Raw genomic sequence first — 27848 nt, 5'->3', positions numbered from 1 at the left:
TCATGTCCCACACCCATGATGTCCCGCCCCCTTCCCAGTGATGTCATGCCTGAGTCCCTTGCTAGAATGGTTGCATCTATTCACCAGGTAGCATTCTGAATGCTGCCTTGGAACCACACTCCTCCAGGCTCCTACCATTTATACTCCCTCCTTCTATCCTCTCCCCTTCTTATCTGAGAGAGTGGAGGACCCCTCTGGGTTCACCCTCTCCCCTGGCACATCAAGTCTCTACTCAACTACATTCATCGTCTCCCACCAGGTCCTGAAAACGCAGCCCGGGTAGGAGAACAGGATCCACAGACAAGTGACTGGTTTAGTGACCCCACGTGAGGACCATTGTGCTCCTCTGTCTCTGTCTACACTTCCCTCAGCCCTTCAGTGAGACTCACTGAGCTCCATTCAATATTTGGCCGTATGTCTGTGCACGTGTGTCAGTCGGCTGCTCTGTTGAGTCTTGCAGAGGACAATAATGCTACCCTCCTGTCTGCAAACATAAGAAAGGACCAGTAATAATGTCAGGGTTTGCCGTTTGCCCATAGGATAAGTCTCACATCCGGCCACTTACCTTGTCGCCATTCCCTCATTTCCTCTTCCATCTCTGTACTTGTGTTTCTTATAGAGAGGACAAATTCTGGGTCAAAATTTTGGGAGTGTGTTTGGGTTATTATCCTTCCACCTTGGGTCCTCTGTGGCTATGGAAAGTGACCATTTCAGTACCCGTATCCCCACTGCTACGAATCTCAGCTAAAGTCACCCTCATGGATGCTGGGGTAGCCTCACACATCCCAGATTGCAGGCAAATAATACAGATATCACCCACCCTGGACAGTCACTGATTTCAGTTTATTCTCTTGGCCCTCTGTCCCTCTTGCCCGTCTCTCCCAAGAAATGATTCTCAAACCCCATTTCCCTTCCCATCCTCTCACCACCCAATCCTTTCCTTCCATCTGCCTATTCTCATTATTTTATTCATCTTTCTGACTGAAATTTAAGCATTTTCTTAGGCCTTTCTTCTTGTTTAGCTTCTTTGGTTCCATAGATCGTAGCTTGTGAATTCTGTACTTTATGGCTAATACCTTCTTTTAAGTGAATATGTACATGTTATTTTGTGTCTCAATTACCTCATTCAGAACAATACTTTCTCATTCCATCTACTTGACTACATCCTCACAATGTACTTATTTTCATAGCTGCATAGTATTCCATACTATAAATGAACCACATTTTCTGTAGCCATTCTTTGGTTGAGGGGCATCTGGGTTATTTCTATTTCCTTCTTATTATGAAGAAAGCAGTAAGGAAACTTATGGAGCACATGTCCTTGAGGTATGGCAGAGGTCTTTTCAGTTATAAGGCCAGGAGTAGTATAGCTAGGTGTATATATATATATATATATATATATATATATATATATATATATATTGGTTTATATGCAACTTAAACAAAGTTTAACTCCATGTGTAGCTCACAAGTTAATGTGAAATGCTGAGGGCAGAATTTTTTACACTTCAGTTTGCTTATATGGTGAATCACTTTGATCGATTTTCATAGACTGAACCACTCCTGCAGCTACAGGAGGAAGCCTACTAGATGGCACTGGATGGAATATTCATGTGACCTTGGATTTTGTTTTCTATAATTTTACCTAGTATTTTTTCCACCTATGTTCTTAAGGGAAGTTCGTCTGAAATTCTTGCTGTGTTAAGTCCTTTTGTGATTTAGGTGTCAGGGTGACTGTGCTGTCAAGGAATAAGTTTGGCAATTTTCCTCCTGTTTCTGTTTTTTGGAGTATGTTGAGAATTCTTTGAAAATCTGGTAGGACTCTGTGCTCAAACAATCTGGCCTTGTGGCTCTTTCAGTGGGGAAACTTTTAATTACTCTTTTGTCTCTTTAGGTGTTGTAGAGCTATTTACATAGTTTATCTTACCTCAGTTTACATGTGGTCAGTGTTATCCATCTACAAAATCATCCATTTCATTCAGAGCTTCAAATTGTGTAACCACCAGGTTTCTGAAGTGAGACATAAGGATTTTGTTTCTTTCATCAGTGTCCATGGATGTGGCTCCCTGATCATTTCTGATTTGGATGCTATTTCTCCTCCTAGTACATTATCTGTCTTAGGGTTTGTCTGTCTTGTTGATGTTCCCAAGGAACCAGCTATTTTTTTTTTTTTGTTGATCTTTGTATTCTTTGTTTCTGATGTACCACTTTCACCCCGAGTCTGATTATTTCTTGCTGTCTCCTCCTTTAATATGTATTTGCTTCTTTTTATTTTAGAGACTTAGGGTGTGCTGGGAAGTTGCTAGTGTTGGTTCTCTCTGGTTTCTTTATGAAAGCGCGTTGTGCTGCATATGCATGTTCCACTTAGCAATGCTTTCCTTATTTCCCTTAAGTTTGGAGAAGCTGTGCCTTCATTTTCTTTGAATTCTAGGAATGCTTTTTTTTATGTCTTCTCTGAACTGATGGTTCTTCAGTTGCGAGTTATTGAATTTCAATGAGTTTATACACTTTTTCTTATTGTTGAAGTCCAGTTTTAATCCATTGTCATCTGAGAAAATACAATGGTTAGCACAGTCTTTCTGTATCCCTTGTGGCTTTTTTAGAGTGTGAGAACATGGTCAGTTTAGGATAAGGTTCCATGAGGTACTGAAAGGAGAGTGTTTACTTTTGTATTCAGGTGAATTATTATGTAGATATCAGTGAGGTCAACTTAATTGAACCCCGTGTTAGTTACATCATTTTTTTTTTAATTTCTGTCTCAATGGCCTGCCCTTGGTAAGAGTAGGACATTGATATTCCCTACTACTCATTTGTGAGGTTCAATTTGATATTTAAGCTTCAGCAATATTGCTGCCTTTGTCTTTGGCATATAGTCATCTAGAATCGAGATTGCATTTTGGTGGATTTTTCTTCTGATGCATATGAATTGTCCTTCCCCAACTCTATTGATTACTTTTGGTTGAAAGTCTGATTTGCTGGATGTTAGAATATCTACGCCGTCTTGTTTCTTGTGTCTATTTGCTTGGAAAAGCTTTTCAAACACCTTTGTATGAGGTTGTGTCTATCTCAGTTGCTGGATTGTGTTTCTTGAGTGCAACAGAAGGATAGATCCTGTTTTTAAATCCATTGTGATAGCCTGTGTTCTTTTACTATTGAGTAGAGGCCATTAATGCTTAAAGGCATTAATGATAAGTGATATTTAGTTCATTCTATTTTGATGTTGTCGAAGCATGGTTATTTTTTTTTTTGATTGCATATTTTTTGGTTTTTGTTTTTTCGATTGGGATGTTTGAGTGTGTATGTGAGTATTAGATATGTTCTGTAGGGTGCATGGCTTTTTTTGTTAACATGTTTCGTTTTTGTTTTTTGGAGGAGCTGTTAGAGTATGTGTGTGAATATGAGAACACTTCTGTAGGTTATGCTGTGCAATTATTAATTTCTAGTGGGAGGCAGGGATGGTTCAATTTCTGAAAATCCATCAATATAATGCACTACCTAATGAAAATAAAAGAAAAAAATCACATGATAATCTGATTAGATGCTGAAAAGGCTTGCAAAAATATTCGAAACCCTTTTCATGTTAAAAGGATAAGAGCGAGCAGGGATACCAGTCCTATGCAGAAACATAATAGAAGCAATGAGCTGCAAGTCGTTACCCAACATCAACCTAAATGGAGAGAAACATAAAGCAATTCCATTAAAGTCAAGGACAATGTAAGGATGCCCACTATCAGTAGAGTATTTGAAATTCTATCCATGGTAAAAGAATGGTTCAAATTTGGTTCTTACATGGAGTATGGCCAAGGCCTGAGAAGGAGAAATGGCATAGAGATTTAGAACTCCTGGGTTATGGCCCACTCTTCAGCACAGTCTCATTGGGCATTGGTGAGTCATGAACCCAACGAGGACTTCATGCAGAGTGTTGCTCGGTTATACCACTCATATCTCTCTTAATCTAAGAAGTGCATGAAAATCCTCATGGAGATTCCCACCACTCACAAGGCAGCACCATTGGTATTGGCAATAACAGTGGTCAAGGTCTTTTAGGGATTGCCTCTGGGGCAGATCAGTGCTTTCATCATTGCCTGAAGAAATGTACAATGGTCAGAGACGACCACAACCCTTAAAAAGCTTTTGGGAAAATAAAATTTTTCGTGAAGCGGGCTAAGATGTTTTCACTACTGTCTCTGATGTAAAATATATATATATATATATGGAACAATTTGAAGTTCGGAAAGGCTGGGATCAAAAACAATGGTGGCACAGGTAATGGTGTGACTGTCACAGAAGCTGGACTGTTGATGACTGATTTCTGACCCAGTTTTACCCTCAGCTTCCTGATAAGATTTAATAAGGATTTCCAACCACAGACGTATATTCTGATCATTTAAAGCAGATATGACGTTTTTATACAGATGTTTAGATTTCTTTTTTTTTTTAAAGATTCTTATGAGGGTACTTTTAATGATAAATAATACAATACTTAACCATTGCTCTAGAAATTCAAATTGCTGCCTACAGTGAAGGGAAACCAACTGAAAAAAGTACTTTGTATGTTCTTTGTTACTTTATAACAAATTGCTTACTTATGAAGTTACGTTGGCCTTGGGAGTAATTTGTTTTCTCTACGTGTATTATGTAATACTAGGTCTCATACAGTGTTGGGTACCACTTTTTTTCACCATCAAGCAAGAGAAGAAAATTAGTACATGTTCACATTTGCAATTTTTAATGGCTTGAAAGATTTCACTAGGATATCAAAGCTACTTGTTGTGGTTTGCCCTGAAGTTATCTGTATTTTGATTCTAAATCCACTGGCCCAAGGATAGTTGCCTAGTCTTGTACTCAGAACTCAGGTGACTTCACAAGAACCACCTCCCATTGAATTTGTAAAGTACATGTGAGGGGCAGGAACAGGATAGAAGGAATCCTGTCATTGGAGGAGAAGGATGGATGGGCGGGAGAGATGTTTGAAAGGAGAGGAGGAGACTAGAGGAAAAGGGAGAGACATGAAGAGGAGAGGGTGAGAAGCCATTGAAGCTGAAGTCAAGATTCTGCTCTCTGTATTTACAGGTTGGTATTAATGTTCCTAAGGGATAGATGGTAAAGTGCTTTGTTTGTTTAAGTGGGCAATTATATCTTATTAATTGGGTCAAAATTATTGTGTTGTGTGTTCTTTTACATGAGGGTTTGAGGATAGGAAAGTGTGTGGCAGCAAGAGACACTGGGCAGCCAAGGAGTGGGGATGTGTTTTCCCAAAGATATCTACCAGATATCATGGGACAATATGGTGCCAGTGCTAGCGGGGTAAAAGGCAACATTACTTTTTTCTTTTCTCTTTTTACAACAGATCATGAACCAAGGTGATGATCAAGAATCCAATAGCATTCCTTAGAGTTTACTGAAAAGTTTTATTTTCTAAGTAAGAGGACACAGGCTCTATGTTAAGGCATGTGATAACTTAAGGCCAGGAATTCAAACAATGAAAAAGCGAAGCAGCCTGTACTGACAGGCTGTAGGTCCGCTGCTCTGTGATAAGTAAGGGCAGCTCAGAGAGTTAAGAGATTAAAGCTGCTTTTTAAAGAAAGTTGTTTAGAAAGTTTTTCAGGATACTCATATTCTTTTTAAGGTGGGCTCCAAGTGAATTTTGGGATTAAATCCTAGCTACACAAGGTACTTCATTATTAAAGGTATTATTAAAAAGTGATAAAATTTGGTTTTAGAAAGAAGAGTGTAGGGACATTTCCTGAAACAGGGGGGATTTTCATAAAAGCTTCAGAACTTAGATAAGGAAAAATTAGTCACTACCACCAAGTTGAGAGTTGTGATAAATGTCTGTAACAGCAGGCAGAGTGAATGCAGACATATATTGTAGAAGTTATTAAGGTTAAAGAAAAATCTGTGGCTCCGGGTAGAGAGCTTAAGTGATGGATATATTTTGGGCTAAAGCCCTGAGTTTTAAGTTGCATATTGATTTTAGAATTGATAGAATGTTGTGGTTTGCCTTGAAATTTTCTCTGAATTTGTTAAATAAAGGCAAGAGCGTGAGATTTGGACAGAGGGAAATGTCAGGAGCAAGAGGGGGATTAGATTCAGAGAATAGGGTTAGAGAGGACAGTTGGCGACAGTTGAGCCAGTGGAACCTGAGCAGGAGGGGGAGAGGATGGCACAGTTGGGACTGTGAAGGGAGGAGAAGGAAGCAAGGAGGAGAAGGGAATGGTTTAGAGATAGGATGGGGAACTGAGAAGTGTTAGAAGAGACCGGAGATGGAGATAGGGGAGGAGAAGGAAGCTAGGAGGAGAAGGGAACGGTTTAGAGACAGGATGGGGAACTGAGAAGAGTTAGAATTGACAGGAGATGGAGAGAGGGGAGAAGCTAGGAGTCTTTGTAAGAGAAAGAGAAACTAAAGCATGAAAGGGTTGATATATTTGGGAGAGTGAGTAAAGAAAGAGAGAGAGAGAGGAGAAGCAAGGAGTCGTTGTGGGAGAAGCTGGAGACTTGGTAAATATAAGGTGCAAGGGATAGATGGTACCGGGCTTTGTATGTTTAAGTGGGCAATTATATCTTACCAATTGGAAATAAGATTATTGTGTGGTGTGTTTTTATATGTAAGAGTCTCACTGTAAGAAAGTGTGTGGCTGGGCTGTGTTTCTGCCAAGATATCCAGCAGATATCTGGGGCACTGAGGTGTGGAACCCAAGCAGGGTAAACCAACCAGAGAAAAACATTTACTGTTTCATTTTTATTTTTTATTTTTTATTTTTATTAATTTTTACAACAACAATAGAAGGTGCTTAAGTTTGTTTTAAGGAGAGTAAAGAGACTACCTGAATCACGTGGTGATTTTCATCTGTGGTTTGAAACTTAGGGAAAAATTGGTCTTATTTTGCAGTTTGTGTCTGACACTGATATCTGGGAGATAGAATTGTTTCTAGTTGAGACTTCATCATCTCAGTCTTTTCACTAGTAATAATCTGAGTTCCATTCCTTGACAGTGACCTTTTAGATTTCTGAATCAGTAGGTGTGATTAGGTGGCAGATTTCTTTACTTTAATTTCTTTTATTTTTTTAGCAAATTTTATTCCTTTTTTTCAATTGGATAATTCTATATTTACAATTCAAATGTTATTTCCTCCCCAATTTCCGGCCCATAAGATCCCTAAACTGTCCCTCTCCCCATTTCTACAATGTCCCTTACTGCTCCTTGACATTCCCTTGAACTGGGAGTCAAACCCAGGGAGGATGAAGGGCTTCTCCTGTTGAAGCACAAAAAAGCCATCCTTTGCTACATATCCAGTTGGAGCCATAGGTCTGTCCATTTAGTCTTTGAATATTGGTTTAGACCCAGAAAGCTCTGGTTCATTGGCATTGTTGTTCTTATGGGGTTGAAAACCACTTCAGCTCCTTTAATTCTTTCTCAAAATATACCAACAAGAGGTCTGTTTTCAGTTCACTGGTTTGCCACTTGCATTCACTTCTCTGCTTGACAGGTTCTTCCTGTGTCTCTCAGGGAAGATCTAAATCAGCTTCCTTGCAGAATGCATTGCTTAGCTTTATCAACATTATCTAGTTTTCGTGGCTAGTAAATATACATTTGTTGGCTCGTACAGCTGGTTAGGTGCAATTTTAAAATGGATTCTGCACAACTAGGTCAAGATTTTATAATCCACAAATGAATATGACCAATAGACTCCCTCCTTTTCATATGAACATATTGGTATTGAGGTTTTAGTGGACCTAAAGCCATTCCTCTCACTGCCGATCCTTCTGAATATTGTTTGGCCTGTAGAAATAATCATGGTAGAACATCCATAACCCTCAAGTCTGGGACTGGGAACACAGGAAGGTAGATATGTGAGAACTGATATCTAATGGGACAAGAGAACTGCATTCTATACACCATGGTGTTTTTTGCATTACTGATTTCTGGTAATTTTTGGATAAATTAAGGTTTAGGGAGTTTATTCTTTGAAGTAGGTACATAATATTTAAATTATTATACTGTATAGCTGAGTCCCCTTTGTTGAAAAAATCATTTAAAAAATTGGAATTGGAAAACAGAAGTTTTGAGTACACATTCAGGAATATATTTATAAAGTCCCCTATCAAGGAATGTAAAATAAGAAAATGTAATGTGAAATTCATTCAATTAAGGTCTGTAGAAAAAATATTGGCTTGTGGAAAACATAGAAAACCTAGGAAATTGAATTGTATGTCAGAGGAATGGAATTGGGAATAAAATGATTGTCCAGAAGAATCTACTTCACCCCATGTTCCTAGATCTTTTCTCTGTATGCCCAGTGCCTGACCTTCTACATTTACAGCATGCATACACTAATGAAGCAAGAAGTAGTTTCTAACTTTAGGGAGATGTAGTATGTAAAGGTGTCCATTGTATAACCAATTCTATATGGGTGATCCCCTTCCCATCCTCCCCCCATTACCTCCAGCCCCCCAACAATCACGTTCACTGGGGATTCAGTCTTAGAAGGACAAAGGTCTTCCCCTTACACTGGTGCTCTTACTAGGATATTCATAGATGCCTATGAGATTGGAGCCCAGGGTCAGTCCATGTATAGTCTTTGGGTAGTGGCTTAGTCCCTGGAAGCTCTGTATGTTTAAGTGGGCAATTATATCTTACCAATTGGAAATAAGATTATTGTGTGTGGTTTGTTGTTCATATGGGGTCTCGAGCCCCTTCAAGGTCATCCAGTCCTTTTTGTGATTCTTACAACGCAGTTCCCTTTCTCAGATCATTGGTTTGCTGCTGGCATTCACCTATGTATTTGCTGTATTCTGACTGTGACTCTCAGGAGAGATTTACATGTGGTAACTGCCAGTCTGCATTTCTTTGCTTCATCGATCTTTTCTAATTGGGTGACTGTATATGTATAGGCCCCATGTGGGGCAGGCTCTGAATGGGTGTTCCTTCTGCCACTCATTTGATCTTTGCCTTCCTATTCCATGCCAAGTGTATTCTGGTTCCACTTTTAAAGAAGGAGTGAAGCATTCGCATTTTGATCATCCGTCTTGAGTATCACGTGTTCTTTGCATCTAGGATATTTCATGCATTTGGGTTAATAGACACTTATCAATGAGTGCATACCATGTGTGTTTTTCTGTGATTGGGTTACGTCACTCAGGATATTTTGCAGTTCGATCAATTTGCCTATGAATTTCATGAAGGCATTGTTTTTGATAGCTGTGTAACATTCCATTGTGTAGATGTACCACATTTTCTGTATCCATTCCTCTGTTAAAGGGCATCTGGGTTCTTTCCAGCTTCTGGAAAGTATAAATAAGGCTGCTATGAAAATAGTAGAACACGAGTCTTTTTATATGTTTGGGCATCTTTTGAGTATATCCCCAAGAGAGGTATAGCTGGATCCTCAGGTAGTTCAATGTCCAATTTTCTGAAGAAACTCCAGACTGATTTCCAGAAGGGTTGTACAAGTCTGCAATCCCACCAACAATGGAGGAGTATTCTTCTTTCTCCACATCCTTGCCAGCACTTGCTGTCCCCTGAGATTTTGATCTTAGCCATTCTCACTGGTGTGAGGTGAAATCTCAGGGTTGCTTTGATTTTTATTTCCCTTATGACTAAAGATGTTGAACATTTCTTTAGGTGTTTCTCTGCCATTCCGTGTTCATCAGCTGTGAATTCTTTGTTTAGATCTGAACCCCATTTTTAATAGGGTTATTTGACTCCCTGCAGCGTTCTAACTTCTTGAGTTCTTTGTATAATTTGGATATATATATATATATATATATATATATATATATATATATATATATATATATATATATGCCCTCTATCTGTTGTAGGATCGGTAAAAATCTTTTCCCAATATGTTGGTTGCTGTTTTTTCCTAACCACAGTATCCTTTGCCTTCAAAAGCTTTTCAGTTTTATGAGATCCCATTTGTTGATTCTTGATCTTAGATCATAGGCCATAGTTTCTTCAGGAAGTTTTCTCCAGTGCCCTTGTTTTCCAGACAGCATGCACTTCTTAGCATCATCAATCTTATCTAATTTCGGTGTCTGAAATATATATAAAAAATATATAGAAAATGTATGCACACACACACACACACACACACACACACACACAAACACATAATTTGGTGGCTCCTACAGCTAGGATGTTAGGTGGAATTTTAACATGGTTTCTGGGAAACTAGGTCATGAATGTAGAATCCCCAAATGACAATGTCAAATAGACTCCCTCCTGTTCTTATGAAAATATTGAAGTTGAGGTTTATCTTGACCTCAAGTGATTTTTCTCCCTGCCCATCCTCCTGAATCTTATGTTTTACCAGAAGAAAGAATCAGGGTAATTTATTTAAAACCCTCAAGTCTGTCCCTGAGAACTCAGGAATTCAGATATTAGAGTACTGATATCTAATGGGACTACAAGAAACATAATCTGTAGTTCATTTTGTCCTTTGCTTTACTGATGTCTGGTAATATTGGGATAAAAAAAGGATTTGGGAGTTTATCATTTGAATTAGGTACACTATATTTAAAGTCTTAGATTTACTCTATAGCTCGACCCTCTTTGTTGCCAAAATCAGTGCAAAAATGAATTGGAAAATACAGTTTTTTCGTACACAAATATATATACAAAGGAATATAAACAAAGTCTCCAATAAAAGAAGTACAATAAGAAAATGTAATACAATATTCAGTCAAAATACTGTAGGGCAAATTCTGTCCTTTAGGAAACAGAAAACCTAGGAAATTGCACTGTATGTCACAGGAATTGATCTGGGAATAAAATTATTATCCAGAAGTATCTCCTCTACTCTGTGTGTCTAGATCATTTCTACCCCTGCCAAGACTAACTTTGTCCATTCAGAACATGTAAACTGTAATGAAGCAAAGAGAAGTCTCTAGCTTTAGAGAGACGGAGTACATAAAGGATTCCCCTGTGTTACAGGGCACATACCTGGAAACGGCACTCTCGAAACTGCTCAATGTAAAGAAAGCTGTTTAGAGGTAGGCCATGGAAATTCTCAGTTACATCATCATTAGGCCCTCCATGAAAAAATCTCTTGTATCCTGGAGATCCCTAGTTTCTCCTGTGATATCATGTTGTCATGTCTGCAATGCCTTTCGTATATTCCTTCAGCACCTATAGGTTTTACTAATTGGCCTCTATTTCAGAGGAAACATCAATTTGGGAGTGAGAACAAAGAGGATGAAAAGCTCAGAGATGGGGAGAATGAAGATGGACTTCTGTCTTGGTATAAAAAAAAGGAAGAAATATGTCCACCCAGAGAAATCTCACTGAGTCCTTGGTAGGAGTTGAGTAGTTACCTTGAAGAGATAGAATTGATCTGAGCCTTCCACACATGGGATCAGGAGCTCGGAGCTCGGAGCGTGTCAGAAGCTTCTGGACTTCCCTGCTTCAAGTGGTTCCTGTTAGAGAGTTTATATCATTAATATCTTTATCCCAAAAACCAGGCGTTGCGAAGGGCACTGTTCTTTTCCTTAGAGCTGATGGCTTTTATTTTTTTTTTGCCCAGAAGAAAAAGGTCCTAAGGAAGAAGTGAAAGACAAATATTGTCTCTTCAGCTCACAGTAAACTCCTCGATTATTTGGATACCTATAGTGCAGTTTGTCTCTGTTACTGGTATTTGGGAGAGAGACATGTTTATAGTTCATCATATCATTTTTCCACTAATATTACTCTGTCTCCCATTGCCTGGTTGTGACCCTTCAGATTTCTCAGTCAATATGTATGATTAGATGGCAGTTTTCATATCTTTAACATATTTAATTCTTTTTATTTTTTAGCAATTTTTTTGCTTTTTAATTTGATTTTTCCATATTTACATTTCAAGTATTTTTGCCTTTCCCAGTTTCCTGTCCATAAGATCCCTCCCCGTCCCCCCACACTTCTTATATAATTTCCCTTTATGCCCTTTGACATTCCCTTGAATTGGTAATAAAACCCAGTTTAGACCAAGGGCATCTCCTTCTATTGGTGCCCAGCAAGGACATTCTCTGCTACATATGAAGTTGGAGCCATAGGTCTATCCATGTACTATATTTGAATATTCATATAGTACAAGAAAACTCCGGTTCGTTGGCATTGTCTTTTTTATTGGACTGAAAGCTCCTTCAGCTCGTGTAATCCTTCCTCAAAAATCTACCAACAAGAGATGTGCTTTCAGTTCACTTTTTTGTTACTACCATTCACTTTTGTATTTGACATGTTCTAGCTGTGTCTCTCAGGAAAGACCTATATCCATATCTTCTGATCATGCAATTCTAATTTCATCAATCTTATTTAGTTTTGGTGGCTGATACACACACACACACACACACACACACACACACACACACATATATATCTGTACATCTATATCTATATCTACATCTACACCTGCATCTCCATCTAGATAGAGAGAGAAAGAGAGAGAGAGAGAGAGAGAGAGAGAGAGAGAGAGAGAGAGAGAGAGAGAGATTAGATGGAAGTTTAACATGGATTCTGGGGAACAATGTCAAGAAAGTAGAATCTAAAAAGGACAGTGCAAAATAGATTCTCTCTTGTTCTTATGAACCTAATGAAACTGAGGACCTCAAGCCATTCCTCACCCTGCCAAACCTCGTGAATCTTATGTTTGGCCTGAAGAAAAAATCATAGTCAAGCATCCACAACACTCTAGTCTTGCCACGGGAACACAGTAAGGTAGATAATGCAGAACTGGTATCAAATTGGACTAGAGAACCGAATTCTACAGTCCATGTTTTTTTTTTTTTTTTTGCTTTACTGATGTCTGGTAATTTTGGGATAAAATTAGGATTTGTGAGTTTATCATTTCAAGTAGGTACACAATATGTACACTGTTATACTCATTCTAGAGCTGGGCCACATTTGTTTACAAAATCATTGCAGAAAAAGGAATTGGAATACGGAATTTTTGAGTACACATTCAGAAATATTTATAAAGTCCCATATCGAGGAATGTACAGTAAGAAAGTGAAATACAATATTAATTCAATTGAAGGTCCGTAGTGAAAATACTGGCCTTTGGGAAGCAGAGAAAAGATACAAAATTGAACTGTATTTCACGAAATGTACCTGGGAATAACATTAATATCCAAAAGAATCCCATCCATTCTATGTTAAAAGACCTTTTCTACCCATTCCAAGCCCTTGACTAATTTTTTCTGTTCAGAGCATGTAATCTCATATAAAGCAAAGCGAAATCTATAGTTTTACAGAGATGGAGGATATAAAGGTTTCCACTGTGTCACAGGAGACATACCAGGAAAGGACACCCTCAAATATGGTCAATGTAAGGAAAGCTGTTCAGCAGGTAGGCCATGGCAGTTCTCAGTGATATCATCATTAGGCCTTGCCTGAAAAATCTCTTGTAACCTGGAGAGATTTTTCTTCTGTGATGTCACAATTGTTGTCATGACTTCATCTGCATCTCAGGTATTCCTTCAGTACCTCTAGGGTTCAGTAATAGGCATCTAATTCAGAATAAACATCCATTTGGGAGTAAGAACAAAGAGGATGAAAAGATCAGAAATGGGTAGAAGGAAACTGCCATTCTGCCTTTGTCTAAAAAAGGGAAGTAATATGTGTGCTTGGGAAAACTCAGTGCCTCCTTGGTAGGGGTTGACTGGCATTGCTGAACAGATAGCCTTGATCTGAGCCATCCACATATGCAAATCAGGAGCTGGGACCCTCTCAGAAGCATCTGGACTTCTCTTTTCTTATGGTTCCTGTAAATCAGAGTTTTTATATAATCAATTTCTTCATTCCAAAAGCTAGTTGTTGGGAAGGGCACAGTTGTTCTCCTCAGAGCTCATGGCTTTTACTCTTTTTGCCCTGAAGAAAAATGTCCAAAGAAACAAAGAAAAGACATGTATTGTGTCCTCAACTCAGTGTAAATGCCTCCATGCTTTGTATACCTGTAGAGCAATTTGTGTCTGACACTGATATCTGGAAGGGATCTAGTTGAGACTTCATCATCTCAGTCTTTCCATTAGTATTACACTGAATACCATTTCCAGACAGTGACTGTTTGGATTTCTCTGTCAATAGGTTTGATTATCTGGCAGGTTTCTTTTCTTTCTTTCATTTTTTTTTATTTTAATACAATTTTATTGCTTTTTTATTTGGATATTTCTACATTTGCATTTCAAATGTTATTTCCTTTCCCAGTTTCTTTTCCATAATTGCCCTATCTAAATCCGCTAACCTTCTTATATAACCCACCTTACTGCCCGCTGACTTTCCCTTGAACTTGGAGTCAAACCCAGGCAGTACCAAGGACTTCTCCTTCCATTGGACTTCTCCTTCCATTGGTGACCAACAACGCTATCCTTTGCCACAGATGCCGTTGGAGCCATAGTTCTATCTATGTATAGTCTTTGAATATTGGTTTAGTACCAGAAATCTCTGGTTCATTATCATTGTTGTTCTTATAGGGTTGAAAGCACCTTTAGCTCTTTTAATCCTTTCTCAAACTCTACCAAAAAGATGTCCGTTTTCAGTTCACTGGCAGCATAGACTACTTAGCTTCATCAATCTTATCTACATTTGGTTGCTGAGTGTGTGTGTGTGTGTCTGTGTGTGTGTGTGTGTGTGTGTGTGTGTGTGTGTGTGTGTGTAGAGCTGAACAATGAATTCTCAACTGAGGAATATCAACATCCTTAGCCATTAGGTAAATGGAAATAAAAAAAAATCCTGAGGTTCCACAGCACACCAATCAGAATGGCTAAGATTTATTTGGTGCCTCATACAGCTAGGGTGTTTTGTTGATTTTTAACAAGGATTCTGTGAAACTAGGTCAAGAATTTAGAATCCACAAATGACTAAGCCAAAGAGACTCCATCCTATTCTTATGAACCTATTGAAGTAGAAGATTCACTGGACCTCAAGCCCCTCATCCCTCAGCCCATGACATGAACCTTATGTTTGGACTTCAGAAAGAATCATGGTAAAACATCCAAAACCCTCAAGTCTGGCCCTTGAAACACAGGAAGATAGATATTAGAGAACTGCTATCTAATGCGACTACAGAAATGTATCATATAGTCTATGCTGTCCTTTGTTTTACTAATATCTGGTAATTTTTGGATAAAATAAGGATTTGGGAGTTTATCATTTAAGTAAATACAAGATATTTAGAACTATAGAGCTGGGCCTCCTTTGTTTCAAAACCATAGCAAAAAAATGGAATAGGATAATAGAACATTTGAGTACACATTCAGCAATATATATATGTGTATATATATATATTCCACTATCAAGAAATGTACAAAAAAAATTTAATAAAATATTCACTAAACAAAAGGTCTGTAGGGAAAATACTGGCCTTTAGAAAAGAGAGATATCTGAGGAAATTGTACTATAAGCCAGAGGAATGGAACTAGGGATAAAATTATTATCCAATAGAATCTCCTGCACTCCATATTCTTAGATCTTTGGGACACATGCCAAGGCCCTGACTAACTTTCTCCATAAGAGCATGTAACCACGAGTGATGCAGAGAGAATTCTGTAGCTTTAGAGAGATGGAGTACGTAAAGGTTTCCACTGTGCCAAAGGAGACAGACCTAGAAAGGACACCCTCGAATCTGGTCAATGTAAGGAAAGCTGTTCAGTAGGTAGGCCCTGCCAGTTATCAGTGACATAATAAATAGGCACCACCTGAAAAATCTGTTGTAACTGGAGAGCCCTAACTTCTGTGATGTAACAAGTATTGTCCTGACAGGAACTGCCTCTCAGATATTCCTTCAGTACCTCTCCAGTTTACTAATAGGCCACTTATTCAGAGAAAACAGCCATTTGGGAGGGAGTACAAACAGGATGAAGAGATCAGAGAAGAGGAGAAGGAAGCTTGCCTTCTGTCTTAGTATTAAAAAAAGTGAAGATATAAGTGGTACTGGAAAGTTCAGAGAGCCCTTGGTAGGGGTTGAGTGGTATCACTGAAGAGATAGACTTGATCTGAGCCTTACTCATATGGGAATCAAGATCTGGAAGCTTCAGTGAAGCATCTGGACTTCCCTGTTCTAATGATTCCTGGATGTCAGAGGATTTATATCATTCATTTCTTTATTGCAAAGCCAAGAGTTTGAGATGGCACAGTTGTTTCTCTGAGAGCTATGGCCTTTATTATTTTTGTCCTAAGAAAAAGGTCCTAAAGAAGAAGTATGGACATGTATTATGTCCACAGCTCAGAGGAAACTCCTCCAAGATTTGGATACCTATAGTGCAGTTTGTGTCTGACATTGATATCTGGGAGAAAGAAGTTCTTCTAATTGAGACTTCCATCATCTTTGTCTTTCCACTAGTATTACTCTGAATACCACTATAGATTTCTGAGTGAATAACTGTGATTAGTTGGCAGTTTTCTTTATTTTTATATCTTTCTTTCTTATTTTTTATAATATTTTAGTGTTTTTAAAGTGGATGAGTCTATATTTACATTTAAAATATTATTTCCTTTCTTAGTTTCCTGCCCATAAGATCACTACCTGTTCACAATCCTTTCTTATCTAACCATACTTCTACCCCTTGACATTTCCTTGAACTGGGTGACAAACCAACATAAGACCAAGGACTTCTCCTTCCATTGGTGCCAGCAAAGCCATCCTCTGCCAAATATACATTTGGAGCCATAGGTCTGTCCGTGTTCATTCTTTGAATATTGGTCTTTTGGGGTTAACAGCACCTTCAACTCTTGTAATCCTTTCTCAAAACCTACCAACAAGAGGTCTGTTTTCAGTTCACTGGTTTGCCACTAACATTCACTTCTGTATTTGACATGCTCCAGCTCTCTCTCAGGCAAGACCTATATCCACTTCCTGGTAGAATGCACTTAGCTTCCTAAATCTTATCTAGTTTTGGTGGCTGATGTATATATATATATATATATACATATATATATATATATATACATACATATATATTACTTTTGGTGGCTCCTACTGTATGAAGTTAGGGGGAATTTTATCATGGATTCAGTGCAACTGGGTCAAGAATGTAGAATCCACAAGTAGAATTGGCAAATAGATTCCCTCCTGTTCTTATGAAACTATTGAAGTTGAGGTTTCCCTGGTCCTGAAGCCATTCTTATCACTTCCCATACTTCTCTATCTTATGTTTGGCCTCAAGAAAGAATCATGGTAAAATATCCAAAAACCTCAAATCTAACCCTGAGACACTGGAAAAGAGATATTGAGGAACCGAGATCAAAAGGGACCTGAGAACCAAATTCTATACTCCATGTGGTCCTATGGTTTATTGATATCTGGAAATTTTTGGATGAAATAGGAATTTGGAGATTGCCATTTGAAGTAGGTACACCCTATTTACACTGTTATAATCACTCTATAGCTGGGCGCCTTTGTTGCTAAAATCATTGCAGAAAATGGAAGTGGAAAAGCAAATTTTTGAGTACAAATTCAGGAATATATATAAAGTCACCTATCAAGGAATATTCAATAAAAATTGAAATACACATGCATTCAATTAAAGGTCCGTAGGGAAAATACTGGCCTTTGGGAACAGAGAAAATGAAGAAAATTGAACTGTGTGTCACAGGAATGAACCTGGGAAAGAAAATATTATCTAGAAGAATCTCCTAAACTCAAATTCCTAAATCTTATCGACTCATGCCAAGACCCTGACTAACTTTGTCCATTCAGAGCATGTAACCACTAATGAAGCAAAGAGAAGTCACTAGCTTTAGAGAGACGGAGTATGTAAACATTTCCACTGTGTAATAGGAGATATATGTAGAAAGGGCACCCTCAAATCTGGTCAATTTAAGGAAAGCTCTTTAGCAGATAGGCCATGGCAGGTCTTAGAGACATCATAGTTAGTTCATTCATGAAAAATCACTTCTATCCTGGAGAGCATTAGCTTCTTCTGTGATACCACATGAATTGTCGTGACTGCAACTGTCTCTCAGATATTCCTTCAGTAACTCTAGGTTTTACTAATTGGTCTCTAAATTCAGAGCAAATTGGGGAGGGATAACAAAGAGGATGAAGAGATCAGAAATAGGGAGAAAGAAGCTGGTCCTCTGTCTTGGTACAAAATACAAGGAACAAACATATGGTCCTACGGAAAGCTCAGTGAGACATATATAGGGGTTGAATGCTATGGGTGAAGAGATAGCCTTGATCCGAGCCTCCCACATGAGGGAATCAGGAGCTGGGAGACCCTCAGAAGAATCTGGACTTCCCTGTTCTTATGGTTCCTGGAGAGTTTATATCCTTCATTTCTAACTTCCAAAAGCCAAGTGTTGTGAAGGGCACAGTTGTTTTCCTAAGAGCTCATGGCCTTTACTCAATTTGTCAAGAAGAGAAGGTCATAAGGAAGAAGTGAAAAACAAGTATTGTGTCCCTAGGTCTGAGTAAACTCCTCCATGCTTTGGATATCTATAGTGCAGTTTCTGTCTGACACTGATATTTGGAAGAAAGAAGTGCTACTAGTTGAGATTTCATCATCCCAGACTTTCCACGAGTACTACTCTGTCTACTTCACTATTTAATTACTTCACTATTTTACTTTACTATTACACTTCAGATTTCTGAGTTAATATGTGTGATTACTTGGCAGGTTTCTTTTCCTTTATATCATTAATTTTTTTTTTATTTTTTGAGAAAATTATTGATTTTTTAATTGGAATTCTCTATATTTACATTTAAAATATTCTTTCCTATCCCAGTTTTCTGCCCATAAAATCCCTAACCACTCCATTTCTTTCTTCCCTAACCAGCCTTTCTGCTGCATGACATTCCCTTAAACTGGGAGACAAGCTAGGGAAGACAAGTGCTTCCTTTCCAATGTTGCTCAAAATCTCATCTTCTGCCACATATGCATTTGGAGCCATAGGTTCAATGTACGTTCTTTGTATATTGGTCTAGTATGAGAAAGTGGTGGTTCATTGGCATTGTTGTTCCTATGGGGTTGAAAGCACCTTCAGCTCTTCTAATATTTTTTTTTCAAAAATTACTAACAAGTGGTCCGTTTTCAGTTCACTAGTTTGCTACTAGCATTCACTTCTGTACTTGACTTGCTGTATCTCTGTCTCTCAGGAAATATCTATATCCAGTTCATGGAAGAACGCACTTCTTACCTTCATCAATCTTATCTAGTTTTGTTGGCTGATGTAAACATATATACTTTTGGTGGATCCTACACCTATGTAGTTAAGAGGAATGTTAACATGGATTCTGCACAACTATTTCAAGAATGGAGAATTCACAAATGACAATTTTTAAAAGAATCCCTCCTGTTTTTATAATCTATTGAAGTAGACCTTTAACAGGTCCTCAAACCATTCTTCTCCCTGCACATCATCCGGTATCTTACTTTTGGCCTTCACAACACAGGAAGCTAGAGAGTGTAGTACTGATATCAAATGGGACAAGAAACTTAACTCAATAGTCCATATTGTCCTTTGCTTTCCTGATGTCTGGTAATTTTTCAAGAAAATAAAAATTTGGGAGTTTACCATTTGAAATAGGTACACAGTATTTACACTTTTATATTCACCCTTTAGTTGGGCCCCCTTTGTGACCAAAATCATTGCAGAAAATGGAATTGGAAAACAGAATTTTTGAGTACACATTGAGGAATATTTACAAAGTCCCCTATCAACGAATTTTCAATAAGAAATTGAAATACAACATTCATTCAATTAAACGTCTGTAGGGAAAATACTGGCCTTTGGGAAACAGAGAATACCTAGAATATTGAAGTGAGTCACAGGAATGAACCTGGGAATATAAGTATTATCTAGAAGAATCTCCTAAACTCCATGTTCCTAAATCTTTTCTACCCACGCCAAGACCCTGACTAACTTTCTCCATACAGAACATGTAACCTCTATTGAAGTAGACAGAAATCTCTAGCTTTAGAGAGATGGTGTACGTAAAGGTTTCCTCCGCATCAATGGAGATGGACCTGGAAAGGGCACCCTCGATCCTGTCAATGTAAGGAAAGTTGTTCAGGATGTAGGCTATGGCAGTTCTCAGTGACATCACCATTAGGCCTTCCCTTAAAACACTCTTGTAACCTGGAGAGTCATATCTTCTTCTCTGATTTCACAACTGTTCTCATAACTGCAACTGCTTCTCAGATATCCTTCAGTAACTCCTGGGTTTAATAATTGGCCCCTAATTCAGAGAAAATTGGAGAGTGATAACAAAGTGGATGATGAGATTGGAAATAGGGGAAAGGAAACTGGCCTTCTGTCTTGGTATAAAAACAAGGTCGTTTGGAAAGCTCAGTGAGTTCTGGGTGGTGGTTGAGTGGTATCGCTGAAGAGATAGCCTTGATCTGAGCCTTCCACCTAAGGAAATCAAGAACTGGGAGACTCTCAGAAACATCTTGACTTCCCTGGTTTTATGGTTCGTGGATGACAGAGGGATTATATCATTCATTTTTTTATTCCAAAACCAAGTTTTATGAAGTGCACAGTAGATTTCCTGAGAGCTCATGACCTTTACTATTTTTGTCAAGAAGAAAAGGACCTACGGAGGAAGAAAAAACAAGTATTGTGTCCCTAACTCAAGTTAAACTCCTCAATGCTTTGGAAACTTATAGTGCACCTTGTGTCTGACACTGATATATGGGAGAGAGAAGTGCTTCTAGTTGAGACCTCATCATCTCAGTCTTTATACTAGTATTAACCTGACTTCCACTTCTGAGTCAATATGTTAGAATATTTGGCAGCTTTCTTCTCTTTTATATCATTCATGTTTTTTTTTATTTTTTAGCAATTTTTTTCTATTTTACTAGATGTTTTATATATACATTTAAAATATTATTTCCTTTCCCAGTTTCCTGACCATAAGTTCCCTACCAGTTCCATTTCCTTCTTTTCTAACCAGCCTTTCTGCCGCATGACATTCCCTTGAACTGGGAGACAAACTAGGGAAGACAAGGGCTTCTCTTTCCAATGTTGCCCAAAAAGGCTATCCTCAGCAACATATGCATTTGGAGCCATAGGTCAGTCCATGTACTTTCGTTTTATATTGGTCTAGTATAACAAGTCTCTGGTTCATTGGCAACGTTGTTCTTATGGGTTTGTTAGCACCTACAGCTCTTCTAATTCTTTTTTTCAAAATTTACCAACAAGAGGTCCATTTTAAGTTCACTGGTTTGTTACCAGCACTCACTTCTGTATTAGACATGCTATATCTGTGTCTCTCAGTAAATATTTATATCTGGTTCCTGGCAGAATGCACCTCTTACCTTCATCAATTTTATCTAGTTTTTTTGACAGATGTATACATATATACATTTGGTGTCTCCTACACCTAAGTGGTTAAGTGGAATGTTATCATGGATTCTGCCTAAATATGTCAATAATGTAGAATTCACAAATGACTATTTCAAATAGACTCTCCTGTTTTTATGAACCTATTGAAGTAGATGTTTAACTGGTCCTCAAGACCTTTTTTGCCCTACCGATCATCAGGTATTTTATGTTTGGCCTTAAGAATAATCATGGTAAATTATCCTATACTCAAGTCTGGGCATGCAAACACTGGATGTTAGATAGAGTGTATTGTTATCAAATGGGACTAGTGAACTTAATTCAATAGTCCGTGTTGTTTTTTGCTTTCCTGATGTCTCATAATTTTTTGTTAAATAAGGATTTGGGAGTTTATCATTTGAAGTAGGATTACAGTATTTACACTGTTATACTCACTCTGCAGCTGGGCACGGTTTGTGACCAAAATCATTGCAGAAAATGGAATTGGAAAACCGAATTATTGAGTACACATTGAGGAATATTTACAAAATCCGCTATCAAGGAATTTACAATAAGAAATTGAAATACAGTATTCATTCAATTAAATGTGTGTAGTGAAAATACTGGTCTTTGGGAAACATAGAAAACCTAAAAAATTGAACTGTATGTCACAGGAATGACCTGTCAATAAAAATATTATCTAGAAGTATCCCCTACACTCCATGCTCATAAATATTTTCCACCCATGCCAATACCCTGACTAACTTTCTCCATTCAGAGCATGTAACCACTAGTCAAGCAGAGAGAAGTCTCGAGCTTCAGAGAGATGGAGTACCTAAAGGATACCACTGTGTTACAGGAGATGGACCTGGAAAGGGCACCCTCGAATTTGGTCAGTGTAAGGAAAATTGTTTAGCAGGTAGGCCATGGCATTTCTCACTAACATCACCTTAGGCCTTCCCTGAAAATTCTCTTGTAACCTGGAGAGCCATAACTTCTTCTGTGATGTCACAACTGTTGTCCTGACTGCAACTGCCTCTCAGAAATACTTCAGTATTTCTAGGGTTTACTAATTGGCCTCTAATTTAGAGCAAATAGGGGAGTGAAAACAAAGAGGATGAAGAGATTGGAAATGGAGAGAAGGAAGCTGGTCTTCTGTCTTGGTATAAAAAACAAGGAAGAAATATGTGGTTTTTAGGAAAGCTCAGTGAGTCTTTGGTAGGTGTTGAGTGATATCACTGAAGAGATAGCCTTATCTGAGCCTTTCAGATATGGGAATCAGAAGCTGGGAGCCTGTCAGATACATCTGTGCTTCCCTGTTCTTATGGTTTCTGGAAATCAGTAGGATTATATCATTCATTTCTCTATTCCAAAAGGCAAGTGTTGTGAAGGGCATATTTGTTTTCCTGAGAGGTTATGACCTTTACTCTTTTTGTCAGACGAAAAGGTCCTAAGGAAGTAGTGAAAAACAAGTATTGAGTACTGAGCTCCGAGTAAACTCCTCCATGTTTTGCATATCTATACTGCAGTTTGTGTCTGACACTGATATCTCGGAGAGAGAAGTACTTGTAGTTGAGACTTCATCATCTCAGTCTCTCCAATAATATTACTCTGAATACCACTTCAGATTTCTGAGTCAATATGTGCGATTACTTGGCAACTTTCTTCTCTTTTATATGTTTCTCATTTTAGCAAATTTTATTCCTTTTAATAACTGGATGTTTCTATATTTACATTTAAAATATAATTTTCTTTCCAAGTTTCTTGCCCTTCAGATCCCACTTGTTCTCTTTTCCTACTTCTCTAACCAGTCTTTCTGTTTGTTGACATTCCCTTGAACTGGGAGACAAACTAGGGAGGACCAAGGGCTTCATGTCCATTGTTGCCCAAAAAGGCCGTCCTCAGCAACGTATGCATTTGGAACCATAGGTCAGTCCATGTACTTTCTTTGTATATTGGTCTTGTAAGCAAAAGCTCTGGTTCACTGGCTTAGTTGTTCTTATGGGGTTGAAAGCACCCTCAGATCTTCTAATCCTTTTTCTAAATTTACCAAAAAGAGGTATGTTTTCAGTTCAATGGTTTGCTACCAGCATTCACTTCTGTATTCGACATGCTGTATCTGTGTCTCTCACTAAATATCTATATCCAATTACTGGCAGGATGTATTTCTTACCTTCATCAATTTTATCGAGTTTTGTTGGCTGATGTATACATATATACATTTGGTGGCTCCTACACCTAAATGGTTCAATGGAAAGTTAACATGGATTCTGCCCAACTATGTCAAGAATGTAGAATTCACAAATGACAATGCAAATAGACTCCTTCCTGTTTTTATGAACCTATTGAAGAAGATGTTTCATTGGTCCTCAAGACATTCTTCTTCCCGCCCATCATCTGGTAGATTACATTTGTCCTTAAGAAAGAATTATGGTAAAAAGTCCTGAACAATCAAGTCTGGCCATGGGAACACTGGAAGGTACAAAGGGTTGTACTGATATCAAATGGGACTAGAGGACTGAATTCAAACTTCATATTGTCCTTTGCTTTCCTGATGACTGGTAATTTTTTGATAAAATAAGGATTTGGGAATTCATCATTTGAAGTAGGTACACAGTATTCACACTCTTATACTCACTCTATAGCTGGGCCCCCTCTCTGACCAAAATCATTTCAGAAAATGTAATTGGCAAATGGAATTTTTGATTCCACATTGAGGAACATTTACAAAATCCCCTATCAAGGAATTACAGTAAGAAATTGAAATACAATATTCATTCAATTAAAGGTTTTAGAGAAAATATGGCCTTTGGGAAAGAGAGAAAACCCAGAAAATTGAACTGTATGTCACAGGAATTACCTGTCAATAAAACTAATATCTGTAAGAATCTCCTACACTCCATGTTCCTAAACCGTTTTTACCCATGCTATGCCCCTTAATAACTTTCTGCATTATGAGCATGTAACCACTGGTGAAGCATAGAGAAGTCTCTATTTTAGAGTGATGTAGTACATACAGGTGTCCTGTGCCACATGAGACATACCTGGTAAGGGCACTCTCGAATCTGGTCAATGTAAGGAAAAGTGTTCAGCAAGTAGACCACGGTAGTTCTCAGTGACAGCATCATTAGGACCTCCATGAAAACTCTCTTATAACCTGGTGAGCCCTACCTCCTTCTGTTGTCATGACTGCAACTGCCTCTCAGATTTTCCTTCAATAACTCTAGGGTTTACTAATTGAACTCTAATTCAGAGACAATTTGGGAGTTAGAACAAAGAGAATGAAGAGATATGATATGGGGAGAAGGAAGCTGGACTTATGTCTTGGTATAAAAAACAAGGAAGAAATATGAGGTGCTTGGGAAAGCTTAGTGTGTCCTTGTTAGGGGTTGAGTGGGATCACTGAAGAGATAGCCTTTTTCTGTGCCTTCCACATAAGGGAAACAGGAACTGGGAGACTCTCAGATGCATCTGCACTTCCCTGATCTTTTGCTTCCTGGTAGTCAGAGACTTTATATCATTCATTTCTATATTCCAAAAGTCATGTGTTGTAAAGGACACAGTTGTATTCCTGACAGATCATGGACTTTATACATTTTGTCAAAAAGAGAAAGTTACTAAGGAAGATGGGATGGACAAGTATTGTGTCCTCAGCTCAGAGTAAACTCTACAGTGCTTTGGATACCTATTGTCCAGTTTCTCTCTGTCTGAGACTTCTATCTTGGAGAGAGAAGTGCTCTATTTCAGACTTCATCATCTCAGTCTTTCCACTAGTATTACTCTGTCTATCATTTTAGATTTCCAAGTCAATACTTATGATTAGTTGGCAGGTTTTTTTTCTTTTATATCTCTCAATTTTTAGCAAATTTTATTGTTTTTTTTAACTGGATGTTCCTTTATTTACATTTAAATTGTTATGTCCTTTCCAATTTTCTGGCCCATAACATCCCTATCTGGTCCCCCTGCCCGTATTCTATAACCCTTCTTACTACCCCTTAACATTCCCTGGACCTTGGAGTTAAACCTAGGGAGGACCAAGGACTTCTCCTTCCATTAGTACTCACCAAGTCCATCCTCTTCCACATATGCAGTTGGAGCCATAACTCTGTCCATGTACATTCTTGAACATAGGTCTAGTATCAGAAAGCTCTGGTTCATTAGCATTGTCGTTCTTATGGTGTTAAAGCCCCTTCAGCTCTTGTAATCTTTCCTGAAAATCTACAAACAAGAAGTCCATTTTCAGTTCACTGGTTTGCCACTAGCATTCACTTCTGTATTTGGCATAATCTAGTTGTGTCTCTCAGGAAATATCTATATCTGATTCCTGGAAGAATGCACTTACCTTCATCAATCTTGTCTAGTTTTGGTGGCTGATGTATATGTATGTACTTTTGGTGGCTCCTACAGCTCTGAGTTTAGCTGGAATTTTGACATGGGTTCTGCATATCTAGGTCAAGACTGTAGAATCCACAAATGGCAACACCAAATAGACTCCATACTCTTTTTTGAAACTTCTGAAATTGAGGCGTCACTGGTCCTCAAGTCATTCCTCTAGATGCCCAGCCTCCTATATCTTATGTTTGGCCTTAATAACTAATCATGGTAAAATACTCAAAACCCTCAAGTATGGGAATGAAACTCAGGAAGGTAGATATTGCAGAACTGATATCAAATGGGACTAGAGAACCGAATTCAATAGTCCATGTTGTGCTTTGCTTTTCTGATATCTGGTAATTTTTTGTTAAAATAAGGATTTGGGAATTTATAATTTGAATTAGGTATACAGTATTTACAGTGTTATGCTTACTCTATAGTTGGGCCTCCTTTGTTGCCAAAACCTTTGCAGAAAATGGAATTGGAAAACAGAATTTTTGAGTACACATTGAGGAATATTTTCAAAGTCCCCTATCAACGAATTTTCAATAAGAAATTGAAATACAATATTAATTCAATTAAACGTCTGTAGGGAAAATACTGGCCTTTGGGAAACAGAATACTTAGAATGTTGAACTGAGTCACAGGTATGAACCTGGGGATATAAGCATTATCTAGAAGATCTCCTATATTCCATGTTCCTAAATGTTTTCTACCCATGCCAAGACCCTGACTAACTTTCTCCATTCAGAGCTTTTAACTACTAGTGAAGCAGAGAGAAGTCTCTAGGTTTAGAGAGATGGAGTATGTAAAGGTTTCAACTGTGCAATAGGAGACTCTCCTGGAAAGGACACCCTCGAATCTGGTCAATGAAAGGAACGCTGCTCAGCAGCTAAGGACATGGCAGTTCTCAGTGACATCATCATTAGGCCTCCCTGAAAAATCTTTTGTATCCTGGAGATCCCTAGCTTCTTCTGTGATGTAACAAGTATTGTCCTGACAGGAACTGCCTCTCCGATATTTCTTCAGTACCTCTCTGGTTTACTAATTGGCCACTAATTCAGAGTAAACAGCCATGTGGGAGTGAGAACAAACAGGATGAAGAGATCAGAAATGGGCAGAAGTAAGCTGGCCTTCTGTCTTAGTATTAAAAAAAAGAAAAAAAATAAGTGGTATTTGGAAAAGCTCAGAGAGCCCTTGGTAGGGGTTGAGTGGTATTGATGAAGAAATAGACTTGATCTGAGCCTTCCACATATGGGAATCAAGAGCTGGAGCATCTGGACTTCCCTGTTCTTCTGGTTCCTGGATGTCAGAGTGTTTATATCATTTATTTCTTTATTCCAATACCAAGGGTTATGAATGGCACAGTTGATTTCCTGAGAGCTCATGACCTTTACTATTTTTGTCAAGAAGAAAAGGTCCTAAGGAAGAAGGGAAAAACAAGTATTGTGTCCCTAACTCAAGTTAAACTCCTCAAGGCTTTGAATCCCTATAGTGCAGTTTGTGTCTGACACTGATATCTAGGAGAGAGAAGTGCTTCTAATTGAGACTTCATCATCTCAGTCTTTATACTAATATTAACCTGACTACCACTTCAGATTTCTGAGTCAATATGTTAGATTACTTGGCAGCTTTCTTCTCTTTTATATCATATATTTTTTTTATTTTTTGGCAATTTGTTTTCTTTTCAAACTACATGTTTCTATATATACATTGAAAATATGATTTCCTTTCGCAGTTTCCTGCCCATAAGATCCCTACCAGTTTCATTTCCTTCTTCTCTAACCAGCCTTTCTGCTGCATGACATTCCCTTGAACTGAGAGACAAACTGTGGAGGACAAGGCCTCTCTTTCCAATGTTGCCTAAAAAAGGCCATCCTCTGCCACATATGCATTTGGAGCCATAGGTCTGTCCTTGTACTATTTTGTATGTTGGTATAGTATGAGAAAGTTCTGGTTCATTGGCATTGTTGTTTGTATGGGTTTGAAAACACCCTCAGCTCCTCTATCCTTTTTCAAAATTTACGAACAATAGGTCCGTTTTCAGTTCAATGGTTTACTACTAGCATTCACTTCTGTATTTGACATGCTGTATCTGAGTATCTCAGGTAGTATTGATATCCGGTTCCTGGCAAAATGCATTTCTTACCTTCATCAATCTTATATAGTTTTGTTGGCTGATGTATACATATATACTTTTGGTGGCTCCTACACTTATGTGGTGAAGTGGAAT

General features: G+C 38.2%; 1 long non-coding RNA gene across 1 annotated transcript; it reads right to left on the bottom strand.

Moving 5' to 3' along the window:
• Window positions 1–367: 367 nt before the first annotated feature.
• Window positions 368–27043, bottom strand: LOC134484166 (uncharacterized). The gene is made up of 3 exons (XR_010061627.1): window positions 25306–27043; window positions 11320–11540; window positions 368–484 (listed from the first exon to the last, which is right to left on the bottom strand). It is a non-coding gene; the product is annotated as an uncharacterized LOC134484166 (long non-coding RNA).
• Window positions 27044–27848: the final 805 nt, after the last annotated feature.

The sequence above is a fragment of the Rattus norvegicus genome, chromosome X (genome assembly GCF_036323735.1).
Source record: "Rattus norvegicus strain BN/NHsdMcwi chromosome X, GRCr8, whole genome shotgun sequence".
Classification (NCBI taxonomy): Eukaryota; Metazoa; Chordata; class Mammalia; order Rodentia; family Muridae; genus Rattus; species Rattus norvegicus.
The sequence above is the reverse complement of the archived record's forward strand: the minus strand, read 5'-3'. Positions and strand labels throughout refer to the sequence as shown.